The 23,164-nt window shown below is 37.4% G+C and overlaps 1 long non-coding RNA gene across 1 annotated transcript; it reads right to left on the bottom strand.

Moving 5' to 3' along the window:
* Positions 1-20,980: 20,980 nt before the first annotated feature.
* Positions 20,981-23,164, bottom strand: LOC138309414 (uncharacterized). Its single transcript, XR_011206268.1, has 2 exons — positions 22,934-23,164; positions 20,981-22,617 (listed from the first exon to the last, which is right to left on the bottom strand). It is a non-coding gene; the product is annotated as an uncharacterized lncRNA (long non-coding RNA).

Below are 23,164 nucleotides of genomic sequence, written 5' to 3' on the forward strand. Positions count from 1 at the left end.
AACATATGTTAAGTTTCACAATCCAATGATGGTCAATTGGATAGTTTACAACTGATGTAAAGTTTCACAATCCATTGATGGTCAGTTGGATAGTTTACAACAAATGTAAAGTTTCACAATCCAATAATGGTCAGTTGGATAGTTTACAACTGATGTAAAGTTTCACAATCCAATGATGGTCAGTTGGATAGTTAACAACAGATGTAAAGTTTCACAATCCAATGATGGTCAGTTGGATAGTTTACAACTGATGTAAAGTTTCACAATCCAATGATGGTCAGTTGGATAGTTTACAACTGATGTAAAGTTTCACACAATCCAATGATGGTCAGGTAGATAGTTTACAACAGAAGTAAAGTTTCACAATCCAATGATGGTCAGTTGGATAGTTTACAACAGATGTAAAGTTTCACAATCCAATGATGGTCAGGTAGATAGTTTACAACAGATGTAAAGTTTCACAATCCAATGATGGTCAGGTAGATAGTTTACAACAGATGTAAAGTTTCACAATCCAATGATGGTCAGGTAGATAGTTTACAACAGATGTAAAGTTTCACAATCCAATGATGGTCAGTTGGATAGTTTACAACAGATGTAAAGTTTCACAATCCAATGATGGTCAGGTGGATAGTTTACAACAGATGTAAAGTTTCACAATCCAATGATGGTCAGGTAGATAGTTTACAACAGATGTAAAGTTTCACAATCCAATGATGGTCAGTTGGATAGTTTACAACAGATGTAAAGTTTCACAATCCAATGATGGTCAGTTGGATAGTTTACAACAGATGTAAAGTTTCACAATCCAATGATGGTCAGTTGGATAGTTTACAACAAATGTAAAGTTTCACAATCCAATGATGGTCAGGTAGATAGTTTACAACAGATGTAAAGTTTCACAATCCAATGATGGTCAGTTGGATAGTTTACAACAGATGTAAAGTTTCACAATCCAATGATGGTCAGGTAGATAGTTTACAACAGATGTAAAGTTTCACAATCCAATGATGGTCAGGTAGATAGTTTACAACAGATGTAAAGTTTCACAATCCAATGATGGTCAGGTAGATAGTTTACAACAGATGTAAAGTTTCACAATCCAATGATGGTCAGGTAGATAGTTTACAACAGATGTAAAGTTTCACAATCCAATGATGGTCAGTTGGATAGTTTACAACAGATGTAAAGTTTCACAATCCAATGATGGTCAGTTGGATAGTTTACAACAAATGTAAAGTTTCACAATCCAATGATGGTCAGTTGGATAGTTTACAACTGATGTAAAGTTTCACAATCCAATGATGGTCAGTTGGATAGTTTACAACAGATGTTAATTAAGTTTCACAATCCAATGATGGTCAGGTTGGATAGTTTACAACAGATGTAAAGTTTCACAATACAATGATGGTCAGGTAGATAGTTTACAACAGATGTTAAAAGTTTCACAATCCAATGATGGTCAGGTAGATAGTTTACAACAGAAGTAAAGTTTCACAATCCAATGATGGTCAGTTGGATAGTTTACAACAGATGTAAAGTTTCACAATCCAATGATGGTCAGGTAGATAGTTTACAACAGATGTAAAGTTTCACAATCCAATGATGGTCAGTTGGATAGTTTACAAATCAGATGTAAAGTTTCACAATCAAAATGATGGTCAGTTGGATAGTTTACAACAGATGTAAAGTTTCACAATCCAATGATGGTCAGTTGGATAGTTTACAACAGATGTAAAGTTTCACAATCCAATGATGGTCAGTTGGATAGTTTACAACAGATGTAAAGTTTCACAATCCAATGATGGTCAGTTGGATAGTTTACAACTGATGTAAAGTTTCACAATCCAATGATGGTCAGGTAGATAGTTTACAACAGATGTAAAGTTTCACAATCCAATGATGGTCAGTTGGATAGTTTACAACAGATGTAAAGTTTCACAATCCAATGATGGTCAGTTGGATAGTTTACAACAGATGTAAAGTTTCACAATCCAATGATGGTCAGTTGGATAGTTTACAACAGATGTAAAGTTTCACAATCCAATGATGGTCAGTTGGATAGTTTACAACAGATGTAAAGTTTCACAATCCAATGATGGTCAGGTAGATAGTTTACAACAGATGTAAAGTTTCACAATCCAATGATGGTCAGTTGGATAGTTTACAACAGATGTAAAGTTTCACAATCCAATGATGGTCAGTTGGATAGTTTACAACAGATGTAAAGTTTCACAATCCAATGATGGTCAGTTGGATAGTTTACAACAGATGTAAAGTTTCACAATCCAATGATGGTCAGGTGGATAGTTTACAACAGATGTAAAGTTTCACAATCCAATGATGGTCAGTTGGATAGTTTACAACAGATGTAAAGTTTCACAATCCAATGATGGTCAGTTGGATAGTTTACAACAGATGTAAAGTTTCACAATCCAATGATGGCCAGGTAGATAGTTTACAACAGATGTAAAGTTTCACAATCCAATGATGGTCAGTTGGATAGTTTACAACAGACGTAAAGTTTCACAATCCAATGATGGTCAGGTGGATAGTTTACAACAGATGTAAAGTTTCACAATCCAATGATGGTCAGTTGGATAGTTTACAACTGATGTAATGTTACACAATCAAATGATAGTCAGGTAGATAGTTTACAACAGATGTAAAGTTTCACTATCCAATGATGGTCAGGTGGATAGTTTACAACAAATGTAAAGTTTCACAATCCAATGATGGTCAGGTAGATAGTTTACAACAGACGTAAAGTTTCACAATCAAATGATGTTCAGTTGGATAGTTTACAACAGATGTAAAGTTTCACAATCCAATGATGGTCAGGTAGATAGTTTACAACAGATGTAAAGTTTTACAATCCAATGATGGTCAGTTTGATAGTTTACAACAGATGTAAAGTTTCACAATCAAATGATGGTCAGGTAGATAGTTTACAACAGATGTAAAGTTTCACAATCCAATAATGGTCAGTTGGATAGTTTACAACAGATGTAAAGTTTCACAATCCAATGATGGTCAGTTGGATAGTTTACAACAGATGTAAAGTTTCACAATCCAATGATGGTCAGGTGGATAGTTTACAACAGATGTAAAGTTTCACAATCCAATGATGGTCAGTTGGATAGTTTACAACAGATGTAAAGTTTCACAATCCAATGATGGTCAGTTGGATAGTTTACAACAGATGTAAAGTTTCACAATCCAATGATGGCCAGGTAGATAGTTTACAACAGATGTAAAGTTTCACAATCCAATGATGGTCAGTTGGATAGTTTACAACAGACGTAAAGTTTCACAATCCAATGATGGTCAGGTGGATAGTTTACAACAGATGTAAAGTTTCACAATCCAATGATGGTCAGTTGGATAGTTTACAACTGATGTAATGTTTCACAATCAAATGATAGTCAGGTAGATAGTTTACAACAGATGTAAAGTTTCACTATCCAATGATGGTCAGGTGGATAGTTTACAACAAATGTAAAGTTTCACAATCCAATGATGGTCAGGTAGATAGTTTACAACAGACGTAAAGTTTCACAATCAAATGATGTTCAGTTGGATAGTTTACAACAGATGTAAAGTTTCACAATCCAATGATGGTCAGGTAGATAGTTTACAACAGATGTAAAGTTTTACAATCCAATGATGGTCAGTTTGATAGTTTACAACAGATGTAAAGTTTCACAATCAAATGATGGTCAGTTGGATAGTTTACAACAGATGTAAAGTTTCACAATCCAATGATGGCCAGGTAGATAGTTTACAACAGATGTAAAGTTTCACAATCAAATGATGGCCAGGTAGATAGTTTACAGCAGATGTAAAGTTTACAATCCAAGATGTAATGTTTCACAATCACAATGATGATGGTCAGGTGGATAGTTTACAACAGATGTAAAGTTTCACAATCCAATGATGGTCAGGTTGGATAGTTTACAACAGATGTAAAGTTTCACAATCCAATGATGGTCAGTGGATAGTTTACAACAGATGTAAAGTTTCACAATCCAATGATGGTCAGGTGGATAGTTTACAACAGATGTAAAGTTTCACAATCCAATGATGGTCAGGTAGATAGTTTACAACAGATGTAAAGTTTCACAATCCAATGATGGCCAGGTAGATAGTTTACAACAGATGTAAAGTTTCACAATCCAATGATGGTCAGGTAGATAGTTTACAACAGACGTAAAGTTTCACAATCCAATGATGGTCAGGTAGATAGTTTACAACAGATGTAAAGTTTCACAATCCAATGATGGCCAGGTAGATAGTTTACAACAGATGTAAAGTTTCACAATCCAATGATGGTCAGTTTGTAGATAGTTTACAACAGATGTAAAGTTTCACAATCCAATGATGGTCAGTTGGATAGTTTACAACAGATGTAAAGTTTCACAATCCAATGATAGTCAGTTGGATAGTTTACAACAGATGTAAAGTTTCACAATCCAATGATGGTCAGTTTGGATATGTTTTACAACAGATGTAAAGTTTCACAATCAAATGATCATGTCAGTTGGATAGTTTACAACAGATGTAAAGTTTCACAATCAAATGATGGTCAGTTGGATAGTTTACAACAGATGTAAAGTTTCACAATCCAATGATGGTCAGTTGGATAGTTTACAACAGATGTAAAGTTTCACAATCAATGATGTTCAGTTGGATAGTTTACAACAGATGTAAAGTTTCACAAACATGATGTTCAGTTGGATAGTTTCAACAATGTAAAGTTTCACAATCAAATGATGGTCAGTTGGATAGTTTACAACAGATGTAAAGTTTCACAATCCAATGATGGTCAGTTGGATAGTTTACAACAGATGTAAAGTTTCACAATCCAATGATGGTCAGGTGGATAGTTTACAACATGATGTAAAGTTTCACAATCCAATGATGGTCAGGTTGGATAGTTTACACAGATGTAAAGTTTCACAATCCAGATGGTCAGTTGGATAGTTTACAACAGATGTAATGTTTCACAATCCAAATGATGGTCAGGTAGATAGTTTACAAACAGATAGTACAACAAATGTAAAGTTTCACACAATGATGGTCATGGATAGTTTACAATGATCCAATGATGGTCAGGTTGGTAGTTTAACAACAGAATGTAAAGTTTCACAATCCAATGATGGTCAGTTGGATAGTTTACAACAGATGTAAAGTTTCACAATCCAAATGGTCAGTTGTTTCCAAACTGATGTAAAGTTTCACAATCCAATGATGGTCAGGTAGATAGTTTACAACAGGCGGCGTAAAGTTTCACAATCCAATGATGGTCACTTTTATAGTAGTTTACAACAGATGTAATAGTTTCACTATCCAATGATGGTCAGGTAGATAGTTAACAACAGAAGGTAAATTATCAAATCAAATGATGGTCAGGTAGATAGTTTCTGTTGAACAGCATGTAAAGTATCACAATCCAATGATTCAGGTAATAGTTTACAACAATGTAAAGTTCACAATCAAATGTCCATTTGGATAGTGGTACCAGCTTTTCGAAGATTTACATTACATATACAGTTCCAATAGATGATTGTGTTCAGGGAAAAACTTTACAAAAAAAAAAAAAAATTTGTATAATGTTTTACACATAAATTTTTCACTTTTTATGAAATTAATGTTCTTTTTATTTGTAGAATTAAATTGTTATTTGTTTGAACACCTCGAGTGGTATACCTATGTTTGATACCTTTGAACGAAGTCGAAACTTTAACAAGGTACTTGGCAGCCGTTTGAATTTTGAATGATCATTTACTTGGGAAAATTACATAGAAGTTGTTGTTTGTTTAACTACTTTCTGTATTTTTTTTCTCTATAGAGAGAATTTGAAGTAAAGGTTTCTCCTTGAGTTATATTTGTGAAGCTAGAGGCTGGTCACTTGTTCTTGTACGTTTAGGACCTGGAATTAGCAGACGGATAAGACATTAGGGGACAAGTCACCCTTGACCCATCGAAACTTTAACAAGGTACTTGGCAGCCGTTTGAATTTTGAATGATCACGGGAAAATTACATAGAAGTTGTTGTTTGTTTAACTACTGTATTTTTTTTCTATGGAGAATTTGAAGTAAAGGTTTCTCCTTGAGTTATATTTGAATGAAGCTAGAGGCTGGTCACTTGTTCTTGTACGTAGGACCTGGAATTAGCAGCGATAAGACCAGGGGACAAGTAGAACTGTAACTTCTATTTCACCTTTCTTGTCCTCCTCTGTTAACTCCTTTCCTTCTCGCTTCTTTATCCCCTTCTTCTGTCTTTCTCCTTTGGCAGACATTACTACCTAGTAACACCCTAAAAATGTAGTGAATTGTGTTACAATACTTTGTGATCCCGATGGTATAATATACCTCTCTTTCATATTCACCTATAAGTAATCAAATCAACATTCTGTGATCCCGATGGTATAATATACCTCTCTTTCATATTCACCTATAAGCAATCAAATCAACATTCTGTGATCCCGATGGTATAATATACCTCTCTTTTATATTCACCTATAAGTAATCAACAAATCAACATTCTGTGATCCCGATGGTATAATATACCTCTCTTTCATATTCACCTATAAGTAATCAAATCAACATTCTGTGATCCCGATGGTATAATATACCTCTCTTTTATATTCACCTATAAGTTATCAACAAATCAACATTCTGTGATCCCGATGGTATAATATACCTCTCTTTCATATTCACCTATAAGTAATCAACAAATCAACATTCTGTGATCCCGATGGTATAATATACCTCTCTTTCATATTCACCTATAAGTTATCAACAAATCAACATTCTGTGATCCCGATGGTATAATATACCTCTCTTTCATATTCACCTATAAGTTATCAACAAATCAACATTCTGTGATCCCGATGGTATAATATACCTCTCTTTCATATTCACCTGTAAGTAATCAACATTCTGTGATCCCGATGGTATAATATACCTCTCTTTCATATTCACCTATAAGTAATCAACAATCAACATTCTGTGATCCCGATGGTATAATATACCTCTCTTTCATATTCACCTATAAGTTAATCAACAAATCAACATTCTGTGATCCCGATGGTATAATATACCTCTCTTTCATATTCACCTATAAGTAATCAACAAATCAACATTCTGTGATCCCGATGGTATAATATACCTCTCTTTCATATATTCACCTATAAGTAATCAACAAATCAACATTCTGTGATCCCGATGGTATAATATACCTCTCTTTCATATTCACCTATAAGTAATCAACAAATCAACATTCTGTGATCCCGATGGTATAATATACCTCTCTTTCATATTCACCTATAAGTAATCAACAAATCAACATTCTGTGATCCCGATGGTATAATATACCTCTCTTTCATATTCACCTATAAGTAATCAACAAATCAACATTCTGTGATCCCGATGGTATAATATACCTCTCTTTCATATTCACCTATAAGTAATCAACAAATCAACATTCTGTGATCCCGATGGTATAATATACCTCTCTTTTATATTCACCTAAAATGTAATCAATTGTGTTACAACATTCTGTGATCCCGATGGTATAATATACCTCTCTTTCATATTCACCTATAATTAATCAACAAATCAACATTCTGTGATCCCGATGGTATAATATACCTCTCTTTTATATTCACCTATAAGTAATCAACATTCTGTATATTAATGAATGTACATTCTGTGATCCCGATGGTATAATATACCTCTCTTTCATATTCACCTATAAGTAATCAACATTTTGTGATCCCGATGGTATAATATACCTCCCTTTCAAATTCACCTATAAATAATCAACAAATCAACATTCTGTGATCCCGATGGTATAATATACCTCTCTTTCATATTCACCTATAAGTAATCAACAAATCAACATTCTGTAATGAATGAATGGTAATGCGATACCTCTCTTTCATATTCACCTGTAAGGATTCTGTGTATTAATGAATGTAAGGACGGTTTATAATATTAAAATCGATCTGATAAATAAACATACCAAAATGAAGATACAGTGCTAACAGTTTCACAGATATATACAATTAATGAATATTAAAATATTAACATAAGACAACAGTTACCTGGGTTAGTGTCTCGATCCTGTAAAACCCTCTTTATATTAGGCTACCCTAACACTGTGAAGAGTTAATGACAGACCACGTGGTTGTTTGACTACACTTAACTTTCTATACCTTTGGTACATGTAAGTCGGCACCATGTATATAGAGAAACTCACCATTTAAATACATTGTATATAAATTGTCCTGCCCTGGATTAAAAGTTCAGTAATTCATATATGTACTCTGTGTAATTCTCCCGACCTGTGTTTAACGTTATTTGTGAATCAATACACAAAGGGACACGGGTTAGCTTTCTATGTAAGCCGCGCCAGTATAAGTATATAATGGCATAATTATCAACTCAATACGGAGTTCTGGCCTTAACTGTACTGACTCGAGAGTCCTGCTGGCATACATAGATACTCTATAATATGTTTGGAGTGTGTACAAACGGAAATATAACAGATACAGAGTCACATAATTACAAAAACCATACAAAGGGTTGGTTTAACGTGCTATTTAACAGGGTTTAGTCTATTTAATTAGTTGTATTGTGTTTAACGCCCTACTAACATCCAGAGTCATTTAAGGACAGTGTTTGATATGTTTAACGTATGACTGTCTGAAGTGGTATTTCCGCGGGAGTGGTATTTTCGCGGTAGCTGTATAATAGTGGGAGTAGTATTTTCGCGGGAGTGGCATACAATTTCCGCGGCAGAGGTATTTTAGTGGGAGTGGTATTTTCGCGGCTATTTTCGTTGGTCATCATCAGGATCGCTATATTTTAGTATCATTAGGTCTGTTTGAAGTCAAATCTCGAAATTTCTTATCGTTAAAATTCAATTTTCAGGTGTTAGATTCAAATCGCGAAAATACGTGTAGACTACTAAACTAATATGAGGTGATGTTTCGATTTGTTTAAAGTTAATATAATATTACGAGGACATGTAAATATTGGTTTACACAATGATGAACCTTGCATTTCCAGTCAACGGCATAATGAGCTGCAACTAACGCAATATAAATGTCTGGTGTGAAATCTGCTGAGATATGTACGTTTATAATAATGTCAAGTATGAAACCCACTGAGATGCGTACGTTTTTAATGATGTTCAGTGTGAAACCCACTGAGATATGTGCATTTACAACTAATACTGTCCGGTGTGAAAAGCACTGAGATACGTACGTTTATAATAAAGTCTGGTGTGAAACCCACTGAGATACGTACGTTTTTAAGGATGTTCGGTGTGAAAACCTATGAGATATATGCGTTTACAACTAATAATGTCCTGTGCGAAAACCACCGAGATACGTACGTTTATAATGATGTGCGGTGTGAAAACCACTGAGATACGTACGTTTATAATGATGTGCGGTGTTAAACACACGGAGATATGTACGTTTATAATAATGTTAAGCGTGAAACCCACTGAGATATGTGCGTTAATATTAATGTCTGTTGTGAAAACAACTGAGATACGTACGTTTATAAAGATGTGCGGTGTTAAATCCACTGAGATACGTACGTTTATAATAATGTGCGGTGTGAAAACCACTGAGATACGTACGTTTATAATGATGTGCGGTGTGAAAACCACTGAGATACGTACGTTTATAATGATGTGCGGTGTTAAACACACGGAGATACGTACGTTTATAATGATGTGCGATGTTAAACCCACGGAGATACGTACGTTTTTAATGATGTTCGGTGTGAAAACAACTGAGATATATACGTTTATAATGATGTGCGGTGTTAAACACACGGAGATACGTACGTTTATAATGATGTGCGATGTTAAACCCACGGAGATACGTACGTTTTTAATGATGTTCGGTGTGAAAACAACTGAGATATATACGTTTATAATGATGTGCGGTGTTAAACACACGGAGATATGTACGTTTTTAATGATGTCTGGTGTGAAAACCACTGAGATACGTACGTTTACAAATAATAATGTCCGGTGTAAAAACCACTGAGATACGCACGTTTACAACTAATAATGTCCGGTGTAAAAACCACGGAGATACGTACATTTATAATGATGTGCGGTGTGAAAACCACTGAGATACGTACGTTTATAATGATGTGCCGTGTGAAACCCACTGAGATATGTGCATTTACAACTAATACTGTCCGGTGTGAAAAGCACTGAGATACGTACGTTTATAATGATGTGCGGTGTGAAACCCACTGAGATATGTACGTTTACAACTAATATTGTCCGGTTCGAAAACCACTGAGATACGTACGTTTATATCAATGTCCAGTGTGAAACCCACTGAGATACGTACTTTCAATAATTCTCACGAAGCTAACTGTTGTGTTGTTGTATAAATGACGTAGAGACACTGGTAAACTGTATAACTGTATTCAATTGGCATGGTAAACAAAACACGTTAGTACACAGCAGCCATCTTGGCAGGTAACCCCGAAGCGAGGCTTCGCTATAGTCTGTATCAATAAAGCGCTTATAGTATAACTATAGTCCGTTTCATATAATGTAGCTCTAGTACATATATCTATGTATAACTCTACATCTCCCTTTCTAGGTATAGTAAGAGTAACTTAATTCTACATAAGAAATTATCTCAACATTTGACTAGATAATAATATCACGATATTAAACTATCGATATCTATGGAACACAGAGTAAACTGAAAACACAATTCACAAGCTGCTTGCTTGAGTATTAAATCTGAAAATTTAGCACAGTTCTCGCGAACCTATAATTCACAAGTCCATCCTCTTTGGAGCAACTGAGGCTCTACCTGAGCGTGTGACAGTAACGTCACTCCTAGACCCTATCTCTAGATCTGAACCTTTACTGACAGTTAGATTTGAATTAGTTTTTGACCTAGGAGACCCAGTTGACCTAGATGTCTTAACTGGGGAATTGTTCACAGTTTGTCCATTTGGTTCTTTCACATTACACGTTGGGACGTCTCCACATCCACTGGTATGGCCCTGCAGGTAGGGCGTTAGAATTGTACTTGCTGCCCCTATTGCATGATCGTAAAAGGCGACTAAATTTAGGATCTTATCTTTTCTCTTCTTCCTAACTGACTTTATTTTTCCTAATGCCTCCCTTGGCACCACCTCACTTTTGGCCTTGAGTTGAGCGTTCGCCCATGTGAGGAAGGCTCTGGGTTCTGTCCCCTGGCCGAGACACACCAAAGTCTATAAAAGTGGTAGTTTCTGCTCCTGCTTGGCGCTCAGCATACAAGGAGTGGGACGACTGGTTCGCCTGTTGTCAGTATAATGTGACCGGGTGGGGTGTGTTGCTTGGTGTCTTCGGCGGCATGCTTCAGTGATATAGCACTATAAAAAGGGCAACCGTTCCACTATACAAGAAGACACAACACGAACATACCGCAGTCTCCCAAAACACGCACCTCGCACAACATGCACGCAATACACGCATACATGGGAGGCCGTCCTTACATGACCATAGCTGTTAATAGGACGTTAATTAATCAAACAAACAAACAAACTACATCTCCATATCCACTGGTATGGGGAATATCTGGACTCATAGCTGGAGCTTGGACCAGCTGTCTCCTGTTTCGTCGAATCTTTCCTGATGATGTGCTGACAGAGTATGAGCGACCATTCAGTGATTTGGCGATAGTACCACTGAACCCACCACCGGGACCTTTTACCCACACTGTATCCCCGGGATGTAACTCTGAGCGTCGAACTGCACGGTGTGAACTATCGAAGTAGAGTTTTTGAGATGTTCGATTAACCTGTTCTTGGTCACGAATGAATTCTAGGTCTGGCCACTTAGGAGAGAGATTTGTTGGACTCTCCGGAAGTGTTGTACGTAGTTTCCGGCCCATTAGTAGTTCCGAAGGACTGTAACCGTTCCGTAGCGGTGTAGCACGGTAAGCTAGTAGAGCTAAGTATGGATCTTGAGAGCCACTAAGTAGTCTTTTAACTGTCTGTACCGCTCTCTCAGCTTCACCATTCCCTTGTGGGTAATGGGGGCTACTCGTCGAGTGTTTGAACCCGTAATCTCGTGCAAATTTCTGGAATGTTGAACTCGCATATTGCGGGCCGTTGTCCGATATCAAGGTATCTGGTATTCCATGACGCGCGAATATCGACTTGAGGTGACCAATTATCGCTTCTGAAGTTGTGGAATTAAGCTTAGCGATCTCGATGTATCTAGAAAAGTAGTCGATCACTAGTAGATAGTTGACTCCTTTCCAGTAGAACAGATCAGACCCCAATTTTTCCCAAGGACGATCTGGGAATTCAGTAGGCATAAGAGGCTCTGGTTTCTCCACTCTATGCTTTATACACGACGGACAGTTTTTCACAACATCCTCAATTTCGCGACTGAGGCCAGGCCACCATACAGAATTTTTGGCTCGCTCGCGACACTTAACGATCCCCTGGTGTCCCTCATGTAGTTTCTGTAAGATTTCAGCTCTCATAGATGTAGGGATGACGAGTCGACTTCCTCGCATAAGTAAGCCATGGCATACGGAAAGTTCCTCCTTTAATTGCCAATATGGCCTAGTAGAGACTGTGATTGTCGGGTTTTCGTACCCTGGCCATCCATCCTGACAATAGTCCATGACGATTTTACAGATGGTATCCTCCTGTAATTTTACACGGATCTCACTCAGGCGATCCTCTGTAGCTGGAAGTTCGTCCATTACGGCGTCAACGAAGGCTTCAACTTCGTTTTGAAATTCCTCCTCCATCTGTCCTCGTTGATTTGAAGGGGCTCTGGAGAGCGCGTCGGCTGTATACAGAAATTTACCAGGTACATGAGTGATGCTATAATCGTATCGCATTAGGCGCATCCTAAATCTCTGGACCCTTGGGGGTAGTTCCGATATAGCCTTAGTTCCTAACAGTGAGACTAGAGGCTTGTGATCTGTTTCAATGTGAAAATGTATACCTGTGATCAAGTCTGAGGACTTCTCACACATCCATGTCACAGCTAGTGCTTCCTTTTCTAGCTGTGCATACCTCTGCTCTGTGGCACTCATTGATCGCGATGCGTATCCAATAGGCCTCCAGGCGTCCTCTCTACTGTCCTTAGGACGTTGTAGTATAACTCCACCTATACCATAGGACGAGGCGTCTGCGGAGATCTTTGTAATCGCTGTTGGGTCATATAGTGACAGCACCTCCGTAGAACTGAGTTCTTGCTTTATGAGTTCAAATGCGCGTGCTTGAGGTGTGTCCCATGTCCACGCGTTGTCCTTTTGTAGTAAGTCACGTATCGGTTTTGAGCTCTCTGCAATATTTGGTGAAAACCTCCCCAGCTGGTTGACCATACCCATAAATCTCCTGACTTCTGTTACATTAGTAGGGGCTTCGAAATCAAGTATGGCTTTGACCTTTGCAGGGTCAGGTCGTATCCCTGTCTCATCTATAACATGTCCGACAAATGTGACACTTTTCTTTGAGAACTCACATTTCTCACCGTTTAGTGTGATCCCTGCTTTCTCCACCTTTTGCAGAACTGTGTCCAATCGCTCATCATGCTCCTCCTGGGATGCTCCAAATATCAGTACATCATCCATCTGACAAACAACACCTGGTACATTGTCGAGTAAGTTACACATTCTTCGTTGAAAGTGTTCGGGTGCTGATGAAATGCCAAAGGGTAGGCGATTAAAACAGTAACGCCCAAAGGGAGTTATGAAAGTTGTCAACAATCTTGAGGATTGTTCTAATGGAATCTGCCAAAATCCAGAGTTCGCGTCGATTTTTGAGAAAACCTTGGCTCCTGTCAATCTATGCAGAGTCTGTTCCACACTTGGAAGTTGTAGGCGCTCCCTGCAGACAGATTTGTTTAACTGTGTCAGGTCAACACATATACGTACAGTTCCATCTTTTTTGGGTACCACCACCATACCTGAACACCAATCTGTTGGTTCCTCAATAGGGGAGATAACCCCTAAGCCCTCCATCCTAGCAAGTTCATCCTTGACCTTGTCTAATAGTGGCAATGCTACTCGTCTAGGTGAGGTGAGAGCAAATGGTGTGGCATCATCGCTGAGTTTTATCGTATAATCTCCTTTGATTTTCCCCAGGCCCTCAAACAGTTTCGGATATTTTCCCTTGATATCCTCGGTCGACTGTACTGAATCCACCGTTTTCATGAGTTTGAGCTTTTCAATTGCTGGCCTGCCCAATAATGGTGTATTTAATGTTTTGATAACATAAATTTCTGTCTCTGCACAAGATCCCTTCTCTGTCTTTAATACACTAGAGAATTTTCCTAAAATCTTTAGGCGGTTCTGACCTGGACCTTGCAAAATCCTTGTTGAGCATTGTAATTTCTGACCTGTTTTCTGAAAAATGTTCTCTGGTATCACTGTAACATCCGCTCCAGTGTCAATCTTAAATCTGACTGGTGTATCTGTCTGTCCAGTCTGTAGTACCAAGTCTATGGTCCAAGGCAAGTGTTCCTGAGATTCCTCACTCTCGACAGCTCCTAAAAAGCTATTTGTGTGTATTTCACCAACTGTTGTGCGACATTTCTTTGCATAGTGTCCCCTTTTGTGACATTTCCGACATTCTGCATCCCTAGCTGGACAATTTTCCTTTCTATGTTTGAATCCACATTTGTGACATTCAGGATACTTAGTATTATCATAGGACTTCCGGTTTTCCGTTGACTTCCGGTTTTCCGTTGACTTCCGGTTCTCTAATGACTTCCGGTTTCCAAATATTTTGTGCTTAGGGCCTTTCTTGACCACTGCATCAACACTGCTACCTGACTGACTGCTACTAGAAGTTATCTCTTTGTCTCTGACCACGGCCTGCTGTTTCTTAACTGCTTCAGATTGTCGTACCTGATTCACAGCTTTTTCCAGTGTAAGTGTAGCATCGAGCTGGAGTTTCTCTGATAAACGACTGTCGCGAATGCCAACGACTATCCTATCGCGTATCATTTCAGATTTCAACTCTCCATACTCACAGTGTTCAACGAGTGCATATAATGCCATGATAAAGTTCTCTGCTGACTCACCTTCATTCTGCCTTCTGTGATTAAATCTAGCTCTTTCGAAAATCGTATTTCGTCGCGTTATGAAGTAGTTATCGAACTTCTCTACAACCTTGTCATAAGTTTTGGAATCCTCATCAGACAGTCCGAATGATTTAATGATATCTTCGGCCTCACCTCCCATTGCGTAGATAAACGTATTAACTTGGACGGGGCCTTCCTTAGCTCCTAGTCCTGCCGCTATCCTAAACCGTTCAAACCGTTTCAGCCATTTGGGCCATTCATCGGGTTTCGCGAACGTAAAATTCTCTGGGGGTTGTACTTGATATGTTGCCATTTCAACGATATTCTGATTAGTTTCCTCTGTTTCAGATATATTATCTTCTGATACCTCAACGATCGGTTCTACAGCTATTTGTTCTGCTACCTCAACATTAGGTTCAAATAATACATCAGAGTTCAAATCTGGGTCGTTATTTCCGACTCCAAATGACATGAGGTTGATACTGAGCTAAACCACGTGGCGAGACGTTCCGTGAGACAGTCACATTAGTTTTAGTCTATATTTCATTATTTCACTGCGGTGACAACCTCTTACCGCTATTCCAATGAAGACCACGTTCTGACACCATGTTGTGTTGTTGTATAAATGACGTAGAGACACTGGTAAACTGTATAACTGTATTCAATTGGCATGGTAAACAAAACACGTTAGTACACAGCAGCCATCTTGGCAGGTAACCCCGAAGCGAGGCTTCGCTATAGTCTGTATCAATAAAGCGCTTATAGTATAACTATAGTCCGTTTCATATAATGTAGCTCTAGTACATATATCTATGTATAACTCTACAGCTACAAAAATGTCAGATATGTAGGTTTATAATGATGTGCAGTGTGGAACCCACTCAGATACTTACGTTTATAATGATGTGTGGTGTGAAACCCACGGAGATATGTACTTTTACAACCAATAATGTCCGGTGCGAAATCCACCGAGATACGTACGTTTATAATAATGTCCAGTGTGAAAACCACTGAGATACGTACGTTTATAATGATGTGCGGTGTGAAAACCACTGAGATACGTACGTTTATAATGATGTGCGGTGTGAAACCCACTGAGATACGTACGTTTATAATGATGTGCGGTGTGAAACCCACTGAGATACGTACGTTTATAATGATGTGCGGTGTGAAACCCACTGAGATACGTACGTTTATAATGATGTGCGGTGTGAAACCCACTGAGATATGTACGTTATAATGATATTTTCACGATAACAAAATACAATCAACAAAACAATAATATATCTATAATTTAATATACAATTGTTAAAATGGAACAAAAGGAACTAATTATAGATTACATAGAATCAATAAGAATTTATTTCACTCATGTTAATTATTGTTTTAAAGTTACAAAAGACACGAGCTTTAGCTTTAGTTATTTTTTTAAAGTTACAAAAGACACGAGAGGAAATTGAATTCAAAATCCAATAGTTACGAGTCGTGTGAACTGTTTCTACCACAATATTTTTAGCGATGTTAAAATAATTTGTTGAACGCAAATCTGCTTGCTTTCGTATGCAAAATAGGCGTACTGATATGACCCATATTGAAAAAAGCTAATTAATATTCAAAAATGCATTTTTATGAATATTTTGTCATCATCAAATTTATTTCATTAATACTATCGCTATTTGTTTAAATAAAGATAATGTTACATCAGTCTATGAAATCATAATGAGCCATTGCTATCAAATCCAAAACAAAATCAATCGCGGACTTAATGTGCGCAAACAAAGTGCACTAGTTCAAAATTCAATTTTCCCACCAATCAAAATTCCGAAAGGTGATATTCCACCAGTGGAATATAAATATATTTATCCAACACCCAGTACATTCAATGGCCTGGGAGTGGAATAACACGACGTAATGTGATAAGAAAACATGTATAGGAAACTATTACCAATTATCATTAATAGCGACATAAGGATATACTAAAATATACACATGCTAGAATTAGTAAAAAACTAAATAAAATTATAGACAAATAACCACATAAAGACATACTAAAATATTTGCTAGAATTCGTAAAAAAAATAATCGTACAGTCATATTCACACGTATTTCCATTTTAATTTACGTTACTTTTTGCGTTTTAACTGCTCCAATCTCTGGTGTCATCTGGAGTTTCATCTAGTTGACCTATCTGAAGAAGTGTTCCGTCCATTTTTGCAGGATTGTTTTTCCTACGTCTTAATTCGGGACAGGCGTTGAACCCGGAACAAGTGAATTCACCGCTATTGTAATAATGGCTTTGAAACAATATGCTTCATTTCATGTTCTATGACTTTGATCACGTCGTTTGCTATAGAATCAGTATCTATTCTCTCTGTTGCCGACATATCATCAGTCATATTTTGTGAAAAATGTAGGATTGACGGTCTCACCATACCGCCAATCATATCATTTTACAAATGTATTTCTCTCTTCATAGCGTCATTTATTCTCTGTGCCAAATGTATCTCTATCTTCATGACGTCGTTCTTTCTCTGTGCCATATGCATCTCTCTCGTCACGCCGTCATTCATTCTTTGTGCCAAATACATCTCTCTCGTCACACCGTCATTCGTTCTTTGTACCAAATACATCTCTCTCGTCACACCGTCATTCGTTCTTTGTGCCAAATGCATCTCTCTCGTCATAACGTCATCCATTTTCTGTGCCAAATGCATATCTCTTATCATAACGTCATTCATTCTCGGTTGGAGCTGTTTGTCACTCGATATATCGTCGTTAGGTGGTTCTCTTCATGACACAGAAGTTGTTGTTATGTTACGTGTTGTCTGGACCATTATTCTGGGTCTGAATGTTCTCCAGGTCGCCATGGTGACAGATCGTCTCCATGGTGTTGTAGCACTGAGTGAAGTTTTAGGGATTTTCAGTAATGACAGCATTTTGTATCGGTGATAATTATTTGGTTTAAGTTCAATCTGTAAAATACAAAGAATAAGGATATTATACTGTTCATGTAACACACTTTGATATCAGGAAGACAAAAATAGTAAAGCAGCCCTTTAATATTGGAGTACACATGATAAACCGATTCATTGTGTCGTCTAAATAAAAACAGTCTAACGAACAATGCATCAATCTTATCTTAAATTGATGAAGATGTTGGTCGACTCAGTATAAACTCACTACAGATTTACATCATTACAATTATAAAAGTAAATAAAAGAATTTTACACATCTTGTTGTTTCCTAGCTCTCACTACATCTTCTATAGCGTCTTGCTTAACGCATCAATAAACAAAGCATTGTAATGGGTTTCTTGCCTTAGTGGTGTGTAGCCTCTATGTGGTCATGTAGAACTCAACGTTGTATTGGAGTATGATGGGCTTATTTGGGTTATTTGGATATTTTTATCCTAGTTTTTACAGATGATAGTTTATACCTCACGGTTTAGTATAGAAATGGTATAATTAGTTGTTTATCGTAATATTAATAACTTTAAATAAAACAGAGCGTCTCTCTAAGAAATAACCATGTAAGTAGGGCGTTAGAGTTGTATCTGCTGCTCCTATTACATGCTAGTAGAGGCGACTAAACTTTCCAACAATCGTCCTTCAGAGGGAGAATACATATATAGTTTAAACACTACAAATATCCCTTTTGCAAATGTAAAAATGAAGGTAAAATCCATCTTGAACTTATAGATATGAAATCTTTGTAATTTTGTAAAATTGTAAATGAGAAATTTGTACTGTTTGGACTAAATATAAGATATCATCTTTTCTCTTCTTTATAACTTCCTTTATTCCTTTTAAAGTGAATAGTCGGGCAAAGAAAACCAGTCTTAATGCGTTCATTGGCCTTCCAAAAGTTCTCACATATTAATACGACGGTCAAGTTCTGCTTAATTTCCCAGTTCTGACCATTAAAGTAAAGAAAAGTTGAAAGCATTGAAAGCGAGGCTGCGTGGAAATGTAACCACGGACATAGTGAGCCGGGAGGACGTTTTAGAATTTCCATACTTTAAATTAATTTCTTCGTACGCAGACAGATTTTGACGAGAGATTTTATTTTTCCATTTCATAAGAAATTATACTGGATACATTCACACCATTTTTACCGACTTTAGCCATCCTTGCCCGACTGTTCACTTTAAAGTCTCCCTTGGCACTTTTCTTGCTCACTTCTGGCCTTCGATTGAGCGCTCGCCACTGTGAGGAGGGATCTGGGTTCTGCCCCATGTTCGAAAATCGCCATAACCAATAAAAGTGATAGTTTCTGTTCCAATATAGCTCTTAGTATAAAGGGAATGGGACGACTGGTTCGACCGTTTTCAGTATTATGTGGTCGGATGGGGTGTGGCAGTATGCTTCAGTGGGTAAAGGGCGAGAGTTCTACAACACGCACCATGCACTCCACACACGCAGCACACCACACACAGGGGAGGCCGTCCTTAAATGACCCTGACTGAAGGGAATTAATCTTTCTAAACTCCCTACAAAAGTAAATATAGCAGCCCCTTTTAGTTATTCATCTGTGCCTCCGATTCACTTAACGGGGCCCAATTTCACGAGCATTCCTATACATAAAAATCCTTTAACTTAAAATTCCCTATGGGAAAACATTTCAGATGTAATGAAAATTCCATAACTTCTGTAATGCTTTCTTATGGGTGTATTTAAGTTATATTCGTGAAAATGGCCTCACGTGATAGGGTCTATACCTTGTCTGAGACACTCGAGCTTCTCACAATAAATGTCTGCCTTTAATTCGTGTTCTGTTTACAAAAGGACGAAATATGCGACGTTATTATTTTAAATTTTTGTTTCGGAAATGAAGCGTCACTTGTGTGCCTTCAAGCCTTACCCAACCCCCATTTGTCAAAAATACAAAACACGGAATACCTGTTGGCATTATATACGGAGCGTGATCAGTGGTAAATATACAAGGTCATCTACACATTGTCATTATAGAACACCCGTATTGGCTCAGAACAAAGGCTTTTCTTTTAGCTGCTGGAAAATATTCCAAAACAAAAAACAGTAATGTTTGTGGTGTTTCGTTGTTTGAAATAATGACGGTTAGGCATAATAATATTAAAAAACCATTTTGTTGTTTTTATATTAATTAAGCATTGGTGTTTTGTTGTTTTTATATTAATTAAGCATTGGTTGTCATATTTGTGACATGCATTGGTGTTGTGACATACATTGGGTGTTCTACATGAAGTATATACAGTGGTGCGCGTAATAGCCTAACTGACAATGTTAATATTGAAAAATAACATTGATTGAGTTTAGTAGCAACATATAGGTACTGTGCAGTGGCAATACGATTATTTTGTAATGACTATCATTCATAAATAATATATAAATGTTCTGTTTTTGCAAACCTTTAGGACGAAATGAAAAAAAGAAACTTTTGTACATGGAGTCTATCTAGTTTAACGCGATCAATCAATTCTATATAAACTAAAGCGATGTGTTTACTTCGAGAAATAATCAATTGGAATCTTAAAATATTTATAACGAAACTGAAATCATTTACATTTCTGTATTTCTATAATGCATTTCTTGATTTCTGAGTCTGTGTTAAGGAGACAGGGGTATGTCACGCAGTATCCTTGGTTTTCACTACTTAATGTAAACCATATGTTATAACAATAATTGATTCACGGACTTTGAATCACGTTTTAAACGAATGGTTCAGTGATTACGTCAGAAGACCTTCGGTTTATGATTTTCTATACACAATTTTATTTTGTCACTAGTAGAAGGTAGATAAACCTTATAAACCTCTACTGAACAGGACCAAAATGGTCTTAGTACATGTATAAATCTAGTGATACATTCCAATACACAACACAACTTGTGAGACAAAATGGTCTTAGCATTCGCTCCCTTTGGTTCATTCTTTATTGTGATTGTATTTACAAAGTGTGGTTACGTTGTCACAAAATATCAAGATTTCCATCAACTTAAAAACCAAATGGTCAACACCTCAAGGGTACACAGTTAACTGTCAGTGCTCTTTATATTCCTACTTCCAATCCAACCATTCAATACTGTGAGGATAGATGCCAGTGAGAATGTATCAAACTCCAACGAAGACTGAAAAAAACCGTCAAGTCCATCAAAGAAAACTTCCTTGTCGTTGTCGGCAAATACAAGATGTATCAATCCTTTGTCGGTTTTACCGATATAGATGTTATAGAGGCCTGCGGAAACATTCCATACAAACCTCGAGCCCGGTATAACCTCATTAAAGCAAAGCCTGACCAGTAGTTTCCTCACTATCCCTACTCTCAATCGGAAGTTCTCATCTAACAATAGCTTTATCATCCATTTAATGAATAGATTGGAAAAATGATATCGTATGCGTCGAAACATATCTTTGATCTTCGTACAACAATTGATGTCGTCGTCCTTTTCCCAAGAAGTAAACTTGAGCGTTACAGGTGATTTCGACCCGTCATTTGTAGCATTTACTAGGACTACTACACATTGTCTTTCCGTTTTTTGCTATCCTCCAACCCGCCTAACACCACATAACTGACTTGTGTAGTGTCGCTCGGTTGTTTTAGCAGTTTGATGTTTTCCTCCATTGCACGCCCTTGTATAGTTTTCGCTACAATTGTAGCCGATCCTGATGTGACACTGTGGGGCCATTGTCCTGAACGATGTTGCGGTAAACATCTTCTATTCGAAATATCGTCCGTGTTGTGTCTCGGTATATGTGCGTTGGTCGGACTGGTGTGTGGACAGTGGTCGGGGTACGATATGTGGTCTATTTGTCGCGGGGTATCCGCTGTCTTATTATCCTTGTCTGTGACTCGATGTTCTCTCGACTGGTCTTTTGCGGTAGCGTTCTTGCCAGTTATGCTGTTTATCCAGGTCCAATACGTTTCCGTTGAGACGTTCATGCCCGTTGTTGCTGTTTTTCGAGCTTCATTTGTCGCCTTTGAGACAGCTGTCACTGCAGTTTTAGTTTCTCCCCAGACTTTATTTGATGCCTTTGTGGCCGTTTTAATACCGTTTTTAGATGCTCTCAATGTCACATTAGAAGCCTTTGTTGCGACCGCTATCCCTCTTTCGGATACATCCTTGGCCAAACTTGCTGCCTTTGTAAAAGATGAGGCTGTTATCCGAGCGTTCTTTGTTACTTGCGTTGTGACGCTACCTGCCATTTGCGGGATTATTTCCCATACGGCATTTGTTAACCTCGTGATATGCCATGTTCTTTTAGTTTTTGCAGCTGGATCCTTGGTTACGATTTGTCTATCCCTCGCATTGTTTCTATGTGTTATATTCAATTGGTTTACTTTCCTGCCTCCCCTTTTCGTTACAATACCTCTCCAGGGTTTGACGGATTTTGGCATCATTGTGGCAGATTCAGTATCTTTCCAGAGGCTACAGTTTGTACAGAAAGTTTGTCTTCCTGTTGTTGTCAAAGCAAACGACGGTAGTCTCGCGGAAATAGCATTCCTTACAGAGAACATGACCGTCGTGGAGTGTCTCGGTTAGTGATACCTGCAACAAGGCAACAAATGATATAACAGATGGAGTATATCACTGGCTATGATGATTCCCATATCTTACATATCGCAGTTATTCATTCAAATAATGATACGGTTAAATGGTGAATGTTAGTTAAAACACAATAATGAAGTTATTGTTATGAATCCAGATAACAGAGATTATCAAAACATCGTAAATAATTACTATATTGGTTGAATTTCTAATGTATTTTCAAATCTACTTTAACATATGGTTAAGATTCGTTGGTCAAATAGCCTCATCGTTCATTGTAGTTGGTACCTTCGTAAGGTAGTAAAACACGTCTTACCTTGAATCTCCACACAGCTGTCCTGTGGAAAACTGAATGCGGATCCAACCAGAAATATTCGGTTTACAATGTTGGTTTTCCCGGAACCATCACAAATCTGGTAGAATTATGTTTATTTTCGGTTTCGGTTCAATATGGAATTTCATTCTGACCGAAATGTATTGTTCATACTGAACGCTGTATGCTATCAAAAAGATATAATGTCCAATAAACAGCCTGTCTGTTGGTATT

The sequence above is a fragment of the Argopecten irradians genome, chromosome 15 (assembly GCF_041381155.1).
Source record: "Argopecten irradians isolate NY chromosome 15, Ai_NY, whole genome shotgun sequence".
NCBI lineage: Eukaryota > Metazoa > Mollusca > Bivalvia > Pectinida > Pectinidae > Argopecten > Argopecten irradians.